Below are 19714 nucleotides of genomic sequence, written 5' to 3' on the forward strand. Positions count from 1 at the left end.
GGGAAGCTCCCATACCCTCTCCCTGCCTCCATTATCTCATCCATACCAACAGGCATGCACTGGTAAACAAGTGCCATGCAAATATAATACAGTCATGGAGGAGCTCACAGTTTAGTAGGGAAGAGCAATCAACAATCAGGGACAGTTAAGTGTGGAAAGTACCAAGGATACTCATACCAAGTAGACTGAAAGCTCTGTGGGAAACTGGGATCCCTGGAAGACATCCCGAAGGAGGTAGCTTTTAGGCTCATGCTGGATGAGTGTACAGATGTGTCAGGCAAAGAGTTGAGTTAGAGGAAACAATCAGGCTGAAGGTTCAACTTAGTTGCCTTATCCTCAAGACAACAATAGCATTCCTCACCCTAGCACGAGATCAAGAATTTCTCCCACTTTACATTCAGCTCCTGGAAATGACCACTTCTCTGCTCAGCTCTGGACTTTGACCCAGTTTATTGCCTCCACCCAGAGGGTAAGGCCACCCCTGCCACCTCTGGGCCTCAGCTTGGTTGTGACCCCCTGCTTCCTTGTTCTCTTAAGATCCTGAAACATTACTTCATCATAGTATTTCCCAACACTGTCTCCACAATGTCATAAATTCCTTCAGTTGCAAGGACCATGCTTTCTGGCCCACCTCTTAATCCCTGAAGGCTTGCAAATAATAAGCAACATAGACTGAAACATATTGTGTTCCAGGCACGGTCTCAAGCCCTTCACATTTAATTCTCACAACACATCCTGTAAGGCAGAGAGACACGGAGTAACTTACTCAAGGCTACACAACTAGCAGGTGGCAGGGTCAGAATTTGTACCCCGGGGTCTGACCTGACGACCACTCCCTTATCCGCACTTCACTGACCACACTAGGAATACAGTTCCTAGCCAGGCTGCCTCTCCTGGAGCAATTCCAGCTTGGCCTCTGCCTCTCCCTGAGAAGCCATCAAGAACGCAGGCTTTACCTTCACTGGGCCTCAGTTTCTCCACTCACAGTGGAAGGTAGAGTGGATCATGTCGAAGGGGAGAAATTAACCTGCCCAAGAAGAGCACCATGTAATGGGTTCACACTCAGGCAATCAGTTTCAGAGTCAGTTTACTTAAGTTCACTCTCACTGCCTCAGGGGCACAACAAACATTTATGGAATTAGTGAGTGACCAGGTGGTTGAATTGCTGAAACCTGCCCTTCTCTGAAGGGAGGGAAGATCACTGAATCCATCCAGAAACCTAATGATTGACTCATGGTAGGAAACTTCTAGAAAAATGCATATCAACAGCAGTGAACATTTATTATTATTATTATTATTATTATATGTGTGTGTGCATGCTCAGTTGTATCCAACTCTTTGTGACCCTATGAACTGCAACCTTCCAGGCTCCTATGTCCATGGGGTTTCCCAGGCAAGAGTACTCAAGTGGGTTGTCTTTTCCCCCTCCAGGATATCTTCCCGACCCTGGGATCGAACCCATGTCTCTTGCTTCTCCTATGTTGGCAGGTGAATTCTTTACCACTGAGTCACCTGGGAAGCCAATATTATGATGATGATGATGAAAAAAGAGGATTCTGTTTTATTTGCCCTTTTGAATCTTGCTTTTTTCTCTTTACAATACACACTGAAAATCATTCACTGTCCATACATTTTTGTCAATGTAAATGAAGTTATTCCCAATGCATTTCCAATTATAAAAATTGCTACATTAAAAATTACAGTTTTGTGTATTTGTTCAGTTATTTTTATTGACTAAATTACTAAAAGAATAATTTCTAGGTCAAAGATTATACAGCTTTAAAATTGTCTAAATTGGCACTACCCAAAATGCACCCCACTCCAGTACTCTTGCCTGGAAAATCCCATGGAGGGAGGAGCCTGGTGGGCTGCAGTCCATGGGGTCGAGAAGAGGCGTACCCAACTGAGCAACTTCACTTTTCACTTTCATGCATTGGAGAAGGAAATGGCAACCCACTCCAGTGTTCTTGCCTGGAGAATCCCAGGGACGGGGGATCCTGGTGGGCTGCCGTCTCTGGGGTCACACAGAGTCGGACACGACTGAAGCGACTTAGCAGCAGCAGCAGCAAAAGGTTTTACCCACTTTAACCACAAAAGTAATTGTTTCCCCTCAGCATTCCCGGATATTATTGTTCTTTTTTGTCTTTCCCACAATCAGAAGATGACAAATGCTATCCCACTATAATTTCTGTCTACTTTTCTTTGATTACTAGTGAGCTTGGGCTTCTTTTCCTGTTTTTGGCCATTTGCTGTTTTTCTTGGCCACTCTATGAGGCTTTGCAGGATCTTAGTTCCCCAACCAGGAATTGAACCCAGGCCTTGGAAGTGACAGTGCTAAGTACTAACCACTAGAGGACCAGGGCAGTCCCTGTATTTCTTCTTATATTTCTTTCCTGTTGATTTTTTTCTGTCCATTTTATAGGTCTGTTAGTTTTTCTAACTGATTTGTAAGAGCTCTTTGAATTTATCAGTTATTTATCCTTTGTTCTGGTTTTAGAGGCATTTCCTCCCAATGTGTTGTTTGACTATGTTTTATGGGGTTCTTTCCAATGGTCAGCATTGATGTATTGAAGTTTGCAGTTATCTTAAATGTAGTTGAATTTATCTATACTTTCCCTTTGGCTTCTGAAATTCATATAGTGCGTAGAATGCTCATTTCCACTCCAGGGCCATACAACTATTCACTCACATTTTCTTTAAAAAGATTTTGTGATTTTTAACATTTAAATTTTGGATTCATCTGGAATATATTTTGATGTATGGAATGAAATAGGCAAGGTAATGATTATAATAGGATCAAACAACTATGCTTTGAAATAAAGCTGTGAGCCTTTTGACTTGGCACTTCAGGAAAATGCCAAGCACCAATGAATGGGGGGGAGGTGGGGGCATGGGGACCTAAGAACACAGTGCTGCCTGAAGGGGGAGTGTCACTAAGCTCTAAAAATACATTCAATTTTGATTGCATAAACACCAGTTCATGATTTTGAAAAACCACACAGTGCTGGTGATTTTGTGAGGAATATCAGAACCTGAATAAAGAAAGAGAAAGCAAACAAACTAAATCTTAATTGGTATTATATAATGGGATTTTTGGTGCCTCAGATGGTAAAGAATCTGCCTACAATGAGGGAAAGGGTTTGATCCCTGGGTCAGGAAGATCCCTTGGAGAAGGGAATGGCTACCCACTCCAGTATCCTTGCCTAGAGAATTCCATGGACAGGGGAGCCTGGCAGGTTACAGTCCATGGGCTCACAAAGAATCAGACACAACTGAGCCACATACACACCACATGAAATGTTATTACCTCTATTAAGAAGCATTTAATCTTGGCTACATTCTGAGTCACAGAGCTCAGGTATTAAATACGATACTCTAGGGGGGCTCTAATCACAATCCTGACTGAGGAAAGAAAAGTGGATATGGTACACATTGTGATCTAGACAACTGTGCAAAGATAAACAGCATCTGACACAAAGCTGACTCAATTATACTTGTAGGGGGAAAGTTTTTTAAGCGGCTAACACACTTATCGGTTCTCGGTGGGAGAAGCAGAAAAAGGAGAGTTTAGGTGGTGGTGTTCGTGCAGGAAGATGAAGTAGCACTGGGAGGCCAGTGGGCTGGAAGAAAGCAGAAACAGCGAGTGGAAAGCAAACAGATTAACGACAGGAGTATCAGGAAAAACCAGCCACACAATCCAATGAGTGGCAGAAGAAGGAAGCCAGACAGCCCTTTCCCGGGTAAAAGCAGGCAAGATACTAAAGCTCAAGGAATGTTGGTCAGGATTGCCCTGAGAAGTTCTGATTGAAGCCCGAAACACTTGGGTTAACTGGCACTCCCTTCCTCATGCCCATGCCATGCAACCATTTTCTGCCTTGCAATGAAATGGAATGGAAATGACGGGGAAAGAGGTTAACACCTGGGATTTATGGAGTGCAATGGAATGACATAATGGAAAGGAAACGACAGGGGAAGAGGTAATATCTGGGATTTATGCAAAAGCCAGTGTCCAGAGACCACCTCAGGACATTCAACCTGATGACTAACCTCTTCAAAATGATTCCTCTCCCTCTCTGTGTGATTTTATAATCAGCTACTGCCTGCCAATGCAGGAGACACAGGAGATGTGGGTTCGATCCCGAGATTGGGAAGATCCCCTGGAGAAGGAAATGGCAATCCACTCCAGTATTCTTGCCTGGGAAATCCCATGGCCAGAGGAGCCTGGTGAGTTACAGTCCATGGGGTTGAAAATATTCAGACATGACTGAAGCAACTTAGCACAGCATTTGACTTCTCGGGGTCTCCATTTCCTCACTGTGTGGGAACCTAACTCTAAACCTTAATCCGAACCTCTGACCTTGAATCTCAAAGACCAATTTTTTCACTGCAGCAGTACTCACAGTAGCCAAGACATGGAAATGTCCATTGACAGTGAATGGATAAAGAAAATGTGGTGTGTGGTGTACACACACACACACACACACACACACCCCAGACTCACAGATACAGAGAACAGATCTGTGGTTGCCAAGGAGGCGGAGATGTAGGAGAGAGAAGGAATGGGAGTCTGAGATTAGCAGAGGCAAAGTATCAATATTATACAAGATAAACAACAAGGTCTGACTGTATAGCCCAGGGAACGATATTCAATAGCCTATGACAAAACATAATGGAAAAGAATATATATACATACACACATATATGTAATTGAGTCACTTTGCTGTCCAATAGAAATTAACACAATATTGTACATCAACTATACTTCAACAAAATTTTTAAAAAGAAAAAAAAAAAATTCTGTGTTTCTGCTGCCTGGAGTCTTTGTCCTGCAACCATCATGTCAGAGCCACGGTTCAGAAATCCTTATTTAGTGGTGGACTTTACCAGGGATGGGAGGAAAGAGCAAAAGACTGGCAGTGAGGAGGACTGCAGGGCAGATATGACAGGTGGTCAAATGGATATGATGAGGGCCCAACCAGGTAGGTGGCTGGTCTATGGGAACAGCCAGAGGAAAGGGTTGTGAGGGACAGGAAGAATGTAGAAGTACCACAGGGAGAGATCTGAGAAGGCTTGGAAACCAAATCCGAAAGCTAGGAGCCTTCTGACCAAAGTTCACACTGGCAGTCCCAAGTCATGAGTTTGCCAGGAAAAGTTAACCATGCTAATGCATAATTTTCCCAAAAGTTAAAAAAAACTCTTTCCAAACATACACTGAAATGCATCAAATGCTCAGCTGACTACTTAATGGAAACAGTCAGATAGTGAAGCTGGTTCCAAGAGCATTTTGATAAACTTGCTATTTGTACACACACCATGAACTTCCAGATGTTCAAGCTGGTTTTAGAAAAGGCAGAGGAACCAGAGATCAAATTGCCAACATCTGCTGGATCATGGAAAAAGCAAGAGAGTTCCAGAAAAACATCTATTTCTGCTTTCTTGACTAGGCCAAAGCCTTTGACTGTGTGGATCATAATAAACTGTGGAAAATTCTGAAAGAGATGGGAATACCAGACCACCTGACCAGCCTCTTGAGAAACCTATATGCAGGTCAGGAAGCAGCAGTTAGAACTGGACATGGAACAACAGACTGGTTCCAAATCAGAAAAGGATTTCGTCAAGGCTGTATATTGTCACCCTGCTTATTTAACTTATATGCAGAGTACATCATGAGAAACACTGGGCATGAAGCACAAGCTGGAATCAAGATTGTCGGAAGAAATATCAATCACCTCAGATATGCAGACGACAGCACCCTTATGGCAGAAAGTGAAGAGGAACTAAAGAGCCTCTTGATGAAAGTGAAAGAGGAGAGTGAAAAAGTTGACTTAAAGCTCAACATTCAGAAAACTAAGATCATTGCATCTGGTCACATCACTTCATGGCAAATGGAGAAACAGTGGAAGCAGTGTCAGACTTTATTTTTTGGGGCTCCAAAATCACTGCAGATGGTGATTGCAGCCATGAAATTAAAAGACGCTTACTCCTTGGAAGGAAAGTTATGACCAACCTAGACAGTATATTAAAAAGCAGAGACATTACTTTGTCAACAAAGGTCCATCTAATCAAGGCTATGGTTTTTCCAGTGGTCATGTGTGAAGAAAGCTGAGCACCGAAGAATTGATGCCTTTGAACTGTGGTGTTGGAGAAGACTCTTGAGAGTCCCTTGGACTGCAAGGAGATCCAACCAATTCATCCAAAAGGAGATCAGTTCTGGGTGTTCATTGGAAGGACTGATGCTGAAGCTGAAACTCCAATACTTTGGCCACCTGATGCAAAGAGCTGACTCATTTGAAAAGTCCCTGATGCTGGGAAAGATTGAAGGCGGGAAGAGAAGGGGACAACAGAGGATAAGATGGTTGGTTGGCATCACTGACTCAATTGGTATGAGTTTGAGTAAACTCCAGGAATTGGTGATGGACAGGGAGGCATGGCGTGCTGTAGTCCATGGGGTCGCAAAGAGTCAGACACGACCAAGCAACTGAACTGAACTGATAAAAGAAGGCTAGAGTCAAGTTCCTCTTGCAGATACACCACTGGCTAATGCCCTGCAAGATAATAGGAAACCATAACATTTGGAATCTTCCTTCTACTGAGGAGAAATTGTTTGCATCTCAACAGAGTAAGATCTGCAAATGGAGCAGTTACTTGACTGAGTTTGTGCCCTTAATTAACAGCAAATAGCCAAGTCAAATGTTCATTCTCTAAATCAGTGGTTCTCAAACAGGAGTGATGTTGCCTCTCAAGGGATATTTGGCATCATCTGGAGATGATGGCTTCTGGCCACAACTCAGCTGGGGGTGGGGGTGGGGGGCAGGGGGAGGGATGACATCTAGTGAGTAGAGGCTAGTGATGCTGCTAACATCCTACCATGCAGAGGACAAATCCCATACCAAGACGTATCCTGCACAATAGGTGAATAGCGTGAAGGTGAGAAGTCCTGCCTTGGGTAAGTAACTAGCCCTTGGGTGAGCCTGCTGAAGAATGCCCCTCTGTTCATGTCATCACTGCAAGGGTATGCTGCCTACCTCTTCCTCTTATTCCTAAGTTCTAAATAATTTTTCGTAATGATAATTGTCAACCATCTGCCTTCGAAGTAAAGTAGACTTCTCCTTTTTACAAGTATGCCATCCAAGTATTTTTAAAAGGTTCCTACTTTACCTGAAGGACATCAGAAAAATTCAGTTAAATAGAACATCCTTTGCCAGTTATTGAGCCTTTTGTCTTATTAAGATCTTACTACAGTTGCAACAAAGATGATGAGATTTTCCCGGGGAGCATGCAAATGCCCAGAAGTTTCTTAAAAAACAAGAATATCCAACCTGCTTTCTCCCCCCAGAAGTGATGATGGCTGATAGCACTGGGAGGAGCTGGCAGCGGGGCAGAGCCGTAGTCACAGGAAGCACAGCTGGGAAAAGGAAAGAGAGGCTGATGACCCCCCTGCTGACCCAGCCTGAGCACATCTTCTCTCCCACTCCTGCTCCAGACCCATCATTACAGATCTTGGCCAACTCTACTGTCTACCCAGGCACTGGGGCTGGACTTGGCAGTAACCTTAGCTTCCTCCTTGTTTCTTCCTATCTACAGGAAATCACTCGTTCAGTAAGACATTTATGGAGCAATAATTCCCAGGCAATAAGGACAATGAGTGCAATAGTCTTCTGGCAGATTGCTAAGCCCTCAGATTCCTCCTTGATTAGCTCTCCATCCTCACCACCCTCCTTTCTTGCCTTTAAACTCTATAGCAGCAGCCTCTTATATTATTCCCCTGTCCCAATCTGGCCTCCCTTGTTTTCAGATTATCACCCTGAAACAGCTCTGCCCATGCAACTCCCCTGCTGAAAACAAATACCTTACAATTTCCCTTTGCTTAGGGAATGGGCTCAAAAAATAAAATCCAGACTCATTCATTCAGCATGGTTCCTTTATACTTAACCCACCTTGCTCAAAGACACGACCACTGAAAGCACCATCCAGGGCACCTGGAACAGATGCAGGATTCCCCACACCCATGCCTTTCTTTGACATCCTCCTTTTTGTCAACTTCCTTATCTGCAGATATCAAGATATATCAATTAACATATCTGTCATGCTAGATAAATATTTTCTGGCCCCAAAATAAATTTGCCAATGTGAGATGACAATTTATGATCATCTACATCATGTCTGTAGATTTAATAACACATTTTATTAGATTTTTCATTAAAAAATTAATTTTGCTACTTTTAAACATTCAAAGGTAGAGTTTTTAAAAACCTAAATATGAAGAGCAAATTTTCTAGAAAAAAAGATATTCATCAGGGGAAGCAAATGATACATTCTTTTTAGAATATTTTCACAAAGAATATTTATCATTTCAATACTGCATTCAAGGGAGTTCTTGGTGGGCCAAACGTAAGCCCTTATCTTGAGGAAGTTAACAGACTTATAGAGAATACAGGCTTGTGTTAGACCATGTTTTAGGTGATATGATAAGGTGCTTTGGAAACAAATATGTGGATTAGGGAGGACTTGTGAGAAAGATCACTCCTAGGCTGAGACCTAATGTTTGTTCCTATTAATTTTTTTTTCCATTTTGTTTTATAAGCAGAAGCCTTAGATACCAGGATTGTGCAGTCAAAACCTGAACCTCTTTTGGCACTTGTCACAATGTGGTAAAATAGTAATTTACTCTCTGGCCTGACACTCCACTATTTCACTCCTTTGGCCAGCCACCTTCTTATAGATAAAGCCTATTCCAGTTGAGCTATTTCAAATCCTGAAAGATGATGCTGTGAAAGTGCTGCACTCAATATGCCAGCAAATTTGGAAAACTCAGCAGTGGCCACAGGACTGGAAAAGGTCAGTTTTCATTCCAATCCCAAAGAAAGGCAATGCCAAAGAATGCTTAAACTACCGCACAATTGCACTCATCTCACACTCTAGTAAAGTAATGCTCAAAATTCTCCAAGCCAGGCTTCAGCAATACATGAACCGTGAACTTCCTGATGTTCAAGCTGGTTTTAGAAAAGGCAGAGGAACCAGAGATCCAATTTCCAACATCCACTGGATCATCAAAAAAGCAAGAGAGTTCCAGAAAAACATCTGTTTCTGCTTTATTGACTATGCCAAAGCCTTTGACTGTGTGGATCATAATAAACTGTGGAAAATTCTGAAAGAGATGGGAATACCAGACCACCTGATCTGCCTCTTGAGAAATTTGTATGCAGGTCAGGAAGCAACAGTTCGAACTGGACATGGAACAACAGACTGGTTCCAAATAGGAAAAGGAGTACGTCAAGGCTGTATATTATCACCCTGTTTATTTAACTTATATGCAGAGTACATCATGAGAAATGCTGGGCTGGGTGAAGCACAAGCTGGAATCAAGATTGCCAGGAGAAATATCAATCACCTCAGATATGCAGATGACACCACCCTTATGGCAGAAAGTGAAGAGGAACTCAAAAGCCTCTTGATGAAAGTGAAAGTGGAGAGTGAAAAAGTTAGCTTAAAACTCAACATTCAGAAAACAAAGATCATGGCATCTGGTCCCATCACTTCATGGGAAATAGATGGGGAAACAGTGGAAACACTGTCAGACTTTATTTTTGGGGGGCTCCAAAATCACTGCAGATGGTGACTGCAGCCATGAAATTAAAAGACGCTTACTCCTTGGAAGGAAAGTTATGACCAACCTAGATAGCATATTCAAAAGCAGAGACATTACTTTGCCAACTAAGGTCCGTTTGGTCAAGGCTATGGTTTTTCCTGTGGTCATGAATGGATGTGGGAGTTGGACTGTGAAGAAGACTGAGCGCCAAAGAATTGATGCTTTTGAACTGTGGTGTTGGAGAAGACTCTTGAGAGTCCCTTGGACTGCAAGGAGATCCAACCACTCCATTCTGAAGGAGATCAGCCCTGGGATTTCTTTGGAAGGACTGATGCTAAAGCTGAAACTCCAATACTTTAGCCACCTCATGCAAAGAGTTGACTCATTGGAAAAGACTCTGATGCTGGGAGGGATTGGGGGCAGGAGGAGAAGGGGACGACAGAGGATGAGATGGCTGGATGGCATCCCTGACTCGATGGATGTGAGTCTGAGTGAACTCTGGGAGGTGGTAATGGACAGGGAGGCCTGGCGTGCTGTGATTCATGGGATCGCGAAGAGTCGGACACGACTGAGCAACTGAACTGAACTGATATCTTATTTATTATGTATCCCTAGGACCTAGGATTGTGGCTAGTATTTATGTCCAACCAACAGACTGGAATGAAATGGATGGAATAGAAAATAAAATCATGTGGTTATATTGGTGAACAAATTCAGTCAGTGATCAATTCACCTATAATGGAAAAGAATCTGAAACAGGATGTGTATGTGTGCATAACTGAATCACGTTGCTGTGTACCTGAAACACTGTAAATCAGCTATGTTAATTGCTCAGTTGTGGCCGACTGTTTGCTATCCCATGGACTGTAGCCCTCCAGGCTTCTCTGTCCATGGAGTTCTCCAGGCAAGGATACTGGAGTGGATAGCCATACTCTTCCTCCTGGGGATCTTCCCAACCTGGGGATCAAGCTGGGGTCTCCCACATTGCAGGCAGATTCTTTACTGTCTGAGCCACCAGGGAAACCCCCAAATTAGCTATACTTCCAAATTTTTTTTAAAATGTGATCAGTTCAGTCCAACCATTGCCTTGACTTCCCTTTTCTCCACTGAAGTAAACTCACCAAGCCAACCCTTCCACAGGCAATTGCCACTTATAATACTCTATAGCACAGTTGGCCCAGACTGGAGAGTGGTTAAATAAACCTACATATCTACCTGTGTATATGTTAGTCACTCAGTCGTGTCTGACTCTTTACCACCCCATGGACTGTAGCTCAGCAGGCTCCTCTGATCATGGAATTCTCCAGGCAAGAATACTGGAGTGGGTTGCCATACCCTTCTCCAGTGGAGTTTCCTGACCCAGGGATCAAACTCGGGTCTCCTGCATTGCAGGCAGATTCTTTACCATCTGAGCCACCAGGGACGAAATGAGCAAGGAGACATAAATATTATTTAAATACATAAATAAATATTTATTGCTGGGTGAGACAGACTGAACTCTCTTACACAACAGTTGAAAGGTATTAAAGTCTGGACATTTAACCTTGCTTTATCATTTCAGGGAAAACTCACTGTGTTTGAAGTAATACAGCTGGCCTTTGAACAACAGAGGTTTGAGTTCCACAGGTCTAGCTATACACTGGAGAAGGAAATGGCAACCCACTCCAGTACTCTTGCATGGAGAATCCCATGGACAGGGGAGCCTGGTAGGCTACAGTCCATGGGGTCGCTAAGAGTTGGACATGACTGAGCAACTTCACTTTCACTTTTCACTTTCATGCATTGGAGAAGGAAATGGCAACTCCAGTATTCTTGCCTGGAGAATCCCAGGGACAGAGGAGCCTGTTGGGCTGCTGTTTATGGGGTCGCACAGAGTCGGACACAACTGATGTGACTTAGCAGCAGCAGAAGCTATACACAGACTTTTTCCTTCAATAAATACATACTGTAGCATTCCACCGATTGTGGTTGGTTGAATTCATGGATGTGGAACTGCAGATGTGGAGGGGTGACTATAAAGTTATACTTGGATTTTTGACTGCACAGAGGGTCAACTCCCTTAACTTCTGTGTGAAATGTATCAGCTTGGGCTAGTAATAATACTTAAATAGAACTGCTGAGGTCACTTGACCAGGTAGGATCCCATTCTGAGCAGCCTGAGCCCAAGCTTCTCACAAATTCTAGGGTGCAGGACACAAAGGCATCTAAAGAAGGGGTGACAATCAGAAACACTGCGCTTGGAAGCTTGAAACTGCCTTTCATATCTTTTCCTAATCACCACCTTTCTTCAGATGTAAGACACCGTTGATTAAAAGATGCATCGCTTTTCATAAGCCACTGAGGAAAAACAAATGCTACAACAAATAAGCTAGACACAAAACTTTCTGGTCATTTAGAATGTTTACTTTATGCTTATAGAAAGAGTTCCTTTCAACATATTTCAACACAGATGACCTGTAACCTGTGCTCTAACTTTTAGCTTTGACAGCATAATCTTGAGGATGAAGAAGCCTGGGGTTTGGTCAGCATTTTATATTCGGCCACATTTGGAGCTTGGGTCTTGGCCCCATGGAATCACCTGTCTCTGGATATTGACCAGCTTCTGTTCAAATTCAGCAGGAAGTTCCTAACAAGTTAACAGTCAACTTCATCATAGTTCAGAGTGATGCATGTCACACTGACATGTCATGGCTTTGAAATTTGTTTCAAGGAATGTTTTCATTCTTCCTACATTCAGGTACACTGCCTGACCCAGTATCAATAATAAAACACAAGTTTTTATGGCTTTATAGTTAACCTTCTTTGTTATCACTTATAAAATACTGGTATTTGTGAGAAAATTTAGGATTGTGATTATTCCACCAACAATGAACACTTATGTAAACTATGCCCCTTTTGTATGTTTTGTTTTAATGCTGCATCATAAAGGGATCTTTTTTTATTGAGATGATGATTTTATGGAAATATATATGTATATTTTATAGGATTATATATATGTATATATACTTTATGGATGATGATTTTATGGAAAAATATATATTATAGAAATGGAAATATATATGTATTGAGATGATTTTATGGGAATATATATACATACATATCCAAAAAGGCATACCTTGGAGATACTGTGGGTTCAGTTCCAGACATCATAATAAAGCAAATATTGTGATAAACCAGTCATGAAAAATTTTTGGTTTCGCAGTGCATGTAAAATTTATGTTTACACTATACCACAGTATAATATTGCCAACATCTGCTGGATCATGGAAAAAGCAAGAGAGTTCCAGAAAAACATCTATTTCTGCTTTCTTGACTAGGCCAAAGCCTTTGACTGTGTGGATCACAATAAACTGTGGAAAATTCTGAAAGAGATGGGAATGCCAGACCACCTGATCTGCCTCTTGAGAAACCTATATGCAGGTCAGGAAGCAACAGTTAGAACTGGACATGGAAAAACAGACTGGTTCCAAATAGGAAAAGGAGTACATCAAGGCTGTATATTGTCACCCTGCTTATTTAACTTATATTCAGAGTACATCATGAGAAATGCTGGGCTGGGAGAAGCACAAGCTGGAATCAAGATTGCCAGGAGAAATATCAATCACCTCAGATATGCAGATGACACCACCCTTATGGCAGAAAGTGAAGAGGAACTCAAAAGCCTCTTGATGAAAGTGAAAGTGGAGAGTGAAAAAGTTGGCTTAAAACTCAACATTCAGAAAACGAAGATCATGGCATCTGGTCCCATCACTTCATGCCAAATAGATGTAGAAACAGTGGAAACAGTGTCAGACTTTATTTTTGGGGGGCTCCAAAATCACTGCAGATGGTGACTGCAGCCATGAAATTAAAAGACGCTTACTCCTTGGAAGGAAAGTTATGACCAACCTAGATAACATATTCAAAAGCAGAGACATTACTTTGCCAACAAAGTTTTGTCTAGTCAAGGCTATGGTTTTTCCAGTGGTCATGTATGGATGTGAGAGTTGGACTGTGAAGAAGGCTGAACGCCGAAGAATTGATGCTTTTAAACTGTGGTGTTGGAGAAGACTCTTGAGAGTCCCTTGGACTGCAAGGAGATCCAACCAGTCCATTCTGAAGGAGATCAGCCCTGGGATTTCTTTGGAAAGAGTGATGCTAAAGCTGAAACTCCAGTACTTTGGCCACCTCATGCAAAGAGTTGACTCATTGGAAAAGACTCTGATGCTGGGAGGGATTGGGGGCAGGAGGAGAAGGGGACGACAGAGGATGAGATGGCTGGATGGCATCCCTGACTCGATGGATGTGAGTCTGGGTGAACTCCGGGAGTTGGTGATGGACAGGGAGGCCTGGCGTGCTGCGATTCATGGGGTCACAAAGAGTCGGACACGACTGAGCGACTGAACTGAACAGTATAATAAGTGTGCAAAAGCATTGTGTCTAAAAAATGTACATACCATAATTATTACCTTATCACTAAAAAATTCTATCATCTGAGCCTTCAGTGAGTTATCTTTTTGCTGCTGGAAGCTTTGAAATATCGAGAATTAACAAAACGTACCACAGAGACTCAAAGTGAGCAAATGCTATTGGAAAAATGACATCAAAAGACCCTTGACGCAGGGTTGCCACAAACCTTCAATTTGTTTTTAAAAAATGCAGTGTTTCCTGAGTACCAAAAAGCAAAGCACAATACGGTGAGGTCTGCCATAAGAGAGAGAGAAAGTAGACTTGAATATGTGCAGTTTGCTGTATGTCAATTATACCTCAAACATTTTAAAAAGCATTGTAAATCATCAATGGATGAATGGATAAAACAAAATGTAGTGTAAATAAATATATAATTCAGCCTAAAAAAGGAAGGAAATCTTGATACATCTATAGCACTCAGCCAGCTCTTACATATGTCTGGTGCCTGGGTTTTCTGTCTGCTACCCAGGGGACCATTCTGGATCGCCTGGCTCTGGTGGCCAGAAAGGTTTGCATTCCTAGGTCCCTAGAAACTAACAATTCTAGAGATAGTCCTTGACAAAGTAAACACCGCAAGTGAACACTGGGCGTGATTAAAAATAAAATAAGTTGCTTGGGCAATCCCAAAGGTTTGGAGACTACTGAGAGCTAAGGCAGGGTTTAATCTGCCACATGAGGCCCCTTCTTCAAGACTGGGATATATGGCTGTTTTATCTACTGCATAGAAACCAACAGAGTTAAGCAACGTGAAGAAACAGAGGACTGTGTTCTGAATGAAAGGAAAAGATAGAACCTCAGGGGGGAAACCCTTGATGGAACAAAGAAAAGTAATTTACCTGATAAAGGATTCAAACTAACGGTCATAAATACACTCTGCAAAGTTGGGACAAAAATGGATGAACACAGTGAGAACGTCAATAGGGAGATAGGAAATATAAGGCAAGAAGAAGGAAATGGGCATTTAGACCCAGAAAGTCTAGAAAATTTCAAAGAGGAGGAACCCAAAGAAACCCACCAAGGCACATTATAATCAAAATGTCTAAAGCGAAAAACAAGGGAAAATCTTAAATGTGGCAAGAAAAAAAAAAAAAAAACAACTCTTACATACAAAGGATTCCCCATGAGACTACCATCAGGAATTTTGCAACTAGAAAGGAATGGCACTATATATTTAAAGTGCTGAAAGGACAAAAAGCAAGAATACCCTACCTGGCAAAGATACCTTTCAGAATTGAAGGAAACATAAAGAGCTTTCCAGACAAGCAATGCTAACGACGTTCATCACCACTAAATTGGCTTTACAAGAAATATTAAAGGGAGTTCTTTAGGCAGAAAAAGCAAAGGTGCTAATTAAGAACAAGAAAACATCTGAGAGTATAAAGATAAAGGTAATTAAGCTTCCCTGGTGGCTCAGAAGGTTAAGAATCTGCCTGCAGTGCAGGAAACCCCAGTTCAGTTCCTGGGTCAGGAAGATCCCCTGGAGGAGGAAATGGCAACGCACTCAAGTATTCTTGCCTGGAGAATTCCATGGACAGAGGAGCTGGCTGGCTACAGTCCCTGGGGTCACAAAGAGTCAGACAGGACTGAGGTAGTGTTTTAATCACTTTTAAGGCTAGCATGAAGATTAAAAACAAAAATAGTAAAATTAACTAGCTACAATGATTAGTTAAGGAATATATAAGATAAAAATATGTAAAACTGTGACATCAAAAATATAAAACACTGTGGGAGGAGTAAAGATGTGGAGTTTTAGAATGCGTTCAAACTTAAGTTGTTATCAACCTAAAACAGATTGTGATAAATATGTTGTTTATGTAAGTCTCATGGTAACCATAAAGCAAAAACCTATACTACTGGCTGGGCCAACATGGTTCACATGTCTTGTGTGAAAGAACTGTTGATCTGCAACTATTTCACATAGTCCTGCAAGACCCGGTTCAGCCTCTTTCATCCCGTGTGCATTTAATTCACATTAATCAAATGAAAAAAATGAGAATTTGTTAATATTGCAAGGATAAAATGTTATACTACCAGCTTCATTTTACCTGAAATTTTGATCAGTTTTCAAATTCAGTACCACAAAGAGTTATTAACAGCTTCAGGGTATGTGTTTCTGCCTTTAATTTCTGATGCTTAATGCTAGATAAATACAGTGTACATTGTTTTTTTTTTTTTTTTTTCATAAAGATCCCCAAATCAGTACAGACTACTCTTCACAGTGTCCCTGCTACTCACGCTTATGTTTTCCAAACTAGAGAAGAAAGTTACACTTGAAAGGAATAAATCATTCCTTCTACCACAACACAGAGTGCTAAATGGCTACAGAAAGCAAGATAAACTTCTAGAAACACAATCAATTCTTAACGACTTTTTTGGCTAACACTAGAATCTTTTTTAAATACATGTTAACTGCTTTTTCAAAGAGCCATTTAAAGTTTGCCGAGGTAGAATTATTAGATCCATTTTTCCCTTCCTTACGGTAAATCACAAAGTCCCTTTGTCTTGCCTTGATGTCACGTGATCCTCTCTGTGGACACAGGGCAACACTCAAAAGGGATCTTAGGTCATAATCATCAATAAAATACATTCTGTCATTTTGATGTGGTAAGATACCAGTGTGTGGTGATTGCCCAACAGTCTGATCATGTGTCTCCATCCTTCCCGAAATGCAGATCTTAGAAGTAATCTCAGAATACTGTAACATTCTGTGTCTGGGGTCTTTTTGTCCCACAGCAAACCATGGAGGAAGCTGACCTACTTTTTGTCACACAAATAGGGCAGAGTACTTCAGTCAGCAGTGCCTCTCTTTTCCTCACACAGGCTCATGTGACTTACATGGTGTTTTAGACCCTGTGGAGACCATTAGTGATGGCCTCCAGATTGGGTCCTTTTGTCTCCTGGTATATATCAGGGAGTCAGAATTTCCGTCTGGTATCACACATGAGTAGAATGCTTCTTCAGCCCTGCTCCTGGCTCTGTTCAGGACAGTTCCCATTGCCATTGCCTAGAGCTTCACTTCTGGTGAGAAGATGGCATGCCTTGCCCTCAGGCACCAGGAGAAAGGTTCATTTCATTGTCCTCTAGGACACCAGCAAATTTGGAAAACTCAGCAGTGGCCACAGGACTGGAAAAGGTCAGTTTTCATTCCAATCCCAAAGAAAGGCAATGCTAAAGAATGCTTAAACTACCGCACAGTTGCACTCATCTCACACGCTAGGAAAGTAATGCTCAAAATTCTCCAAGCCAGGCTTCAGCAAAACGTGAACCGTGAACTTCCAGATGTTCAAGCTGGTTTTAGAAAAGGCAGAGGAACAAGAGACCCAATTGCCAACATCCACTGGATCATCAAAAAAGCAAGAGAGTTCCAGAAAAACATCTGTTTCTGCTTTATTGACTATGTCAAAGCCTTTGACTGTGTGGATCACAATAAACTGTGGAAAATTCTGAAAGAGATGGGAATATCAGACCACCTGATCTGCCGCTTGAGAAACCTATATGCAGGTCAGGAAGCAACAGTTAGAACTGGACATGGAAAAACAGACTGGTTCCAAATAGGAAAAGGAGTACATCAAGGCTGTATATTGTCACCCTGCTTATTTAACTTCTATGCAGAGTACATCATGAGAAATGCTGGGCTGGATGAAACACAAGCTGGAATCAAGATTGCTGGGAGAAATATCAATCACCTCAGATATGCAGATGACACCACCCTTATAGCAGAAGTGAAGAGGAACTCAAAAGCCTCTTGATGAAAGTGAAAGTGGAGCATGAAAAAGTTGACTTAAAGCTCAACATTCAGAAAACGAAGATCATGGCATCTGGTCCCATCACTTCATGGGAAATAGATGGGGAAACAGTGGAAACAGTGTCAGACTTTATTTTTGGGGGGCTCCAAAATCACTGCAGATGGTGACTGCAGCCATGGAATTAAAAGACGCTTACTCCTTGGAAGGAAAGTTATGACCAACCTAGATAGCATATTCAAAAGCAGAGATATTACTTTGCCAACAAAAGCCCATCTAGTCAAGGCTATGGTTTTTCCTGTGGTCATGTATGGATGTCAGAGTTGGACTGTGAAGAAAGCTGAGCACCGAAGAACTGATGCTTTTGAACTGTGGTGTTGGAGAAGACTCTTGAGAGTCCCTTGGACTGCGAGGATATCCAACCAGTCCATCCTAAAGGAGATCAGTCCCGGGTGTTCATTGGAAGGACTGATGCTGAAGCTGAAATTCCAATACTTTGGCCACCTCATGGGAAGAGTTGACTCATTGGAAAAGACCCTGATGCTGGGAGGGATCGGGGGCAGGAGGAGAAGGGGACAACAGAGGATGAGATGGCTGGATGGCATCACCAACTCGATGAACATGAGTTTTAGTGAACTCTGAGTGTTGGTGATGGACAGGGAGGCCTGGCATGCTGTGATTCATGGGGTTGCAAAGAGTTAGACACGAGTGAACTGAACTGAGGAAATCACCACGCAATATTGTCCAGACATGTCAGTCTTTATTGAAGGATTTGGCAGAAACTCACTGGATTGGTTCAAAATTGGGAAAGGAGTACATCAAGGCTGTATATTGTCCCCCTGCTTATTTAACTTATATGCAGAGTCAAGATTGCTGGGAGAAATATCAACAACTTCAGATATACAGATGATACCACTCTAATGGTAGAAAGTGAAGAGGAACTAAAGAGCCTCTTGGTGAGGGTAAAAGAGGATAGTGAAAAAGCTGGCTTAAAACTCAACATTCAAAAAATAATATCATGGCATCTAGGCCCATCATTTCATGGCAAATAGATAGAGAAAAAGTGGAAACACTGACACATTTTACTTTCTTGGGCTCTCAAATCACTGCAGACAGTGACTGGAGCCACAAAATTAAAAGACACTGGTTCCTTGGAAGAAAAGCTATGACACACTTAGCATATTAAAAAGCAGAGATATCACTTTACTGACAAATGTCCAAATAGTCAAAGCTATGGTTTTTCCAGTAATTATGTACAGATGTGAGAGTTGAACCATAAAGAAGGTTGAGTGCTGAAGAATTGATGCTTTCGAACTGAGGTGCTGAAGACTCTTGAGAGTCACTCGAACAACAAGGAGACCAAACCAGTCAATCCTAAAGGAAATCAACCTGAATATTCACTGAAAGGACTGATGCTGAAGCTCCAACACTTTGGCCACCTGATGTGAAGAACTGACTCATTGGAAAAGACTCTGATGCTGGGAGAGATTGAGGGCAAGAAGAGAAGGGGGCAACAGAGGATGAGATGGTTGGATGCCATCACTGACTCAATGGACATGAGTTTGAGCAAACTCCGGGAGATAGTAAAGGACACAGAAGCCTGGTGTGCTGCAGTCCATGGGGTCGCAAAGAGCCAGACATGACTGAGTGACTGAACAACAACAAGAGAATTCAATCAGTACAAAATGGCTATAATTTGATATGAAATTCCTCTCAAAGCACTCCCAAGCTCCTACTATGGATCTCTTGCCTACCTTATATTGCCTCTGCCTTTTATGCAAAATAACCAGACCAGGGACTTCTCTGGCAGTCCAGTGGGTAAGACTCTGAGTTCCCAATCTAGGGAGCCCCAGGTTCTATCCTTGGTCAGGAAACTAAAATCCCACATCCCACACGGTGCAAACAAAACAAACAAACAAAAAACCAGGACCTC

General features: G+C 42.1%; 1 protein-coding gene across 7 annotated transcripts in view; it reads right to left on the reverse strand.

Moving 5' to 3' along the window:
* GCNT3 (glucosaminyl (N-acetyl) transferase 3, mucin type) overlaps positions 1 to 19714 on the reverse strand; it is a 145992-nt gene that overhangs the window by 13367 nt on the left and 112911 nt on the right. For 2 of the 7 annotated variants that reach the window (XM_055537776.1, XM_055537775.1), the window contains 2 exons: positions 7938 to 8049; positions 7320 to 7405 (listed from right to left, as the gene is read on the reverse strand). The exons of the other annotated variants lie outside the window; for them this stretch is intronic. The gene's annotated coding sequence lies outside the window, so the exon portion shown is untranslated. The remainder of the gene's footprint in view (positions 1 to 7319; positions 7406 to 7937; positions 8050 to 19714) is intronic. 7 annotated transcript variants of the gene reach the window in all.

The sequence above is a fragment of the Bubalus kerabau genome, chromosome 10 (assembly GCF_029407905.1).
Source record: "Bubalus kerabau isolate K-KA32 ecotype Philippines breed swamp buffalo chromosome 10, PCC_UOA_SB_1v2, whole genome shotgun sequence".
NCBI lineage: Eukaryota > Metazoa > Chordata > Mammalia > Artiodactyla > Bovidae > Bubalus > Bubalus kerabau.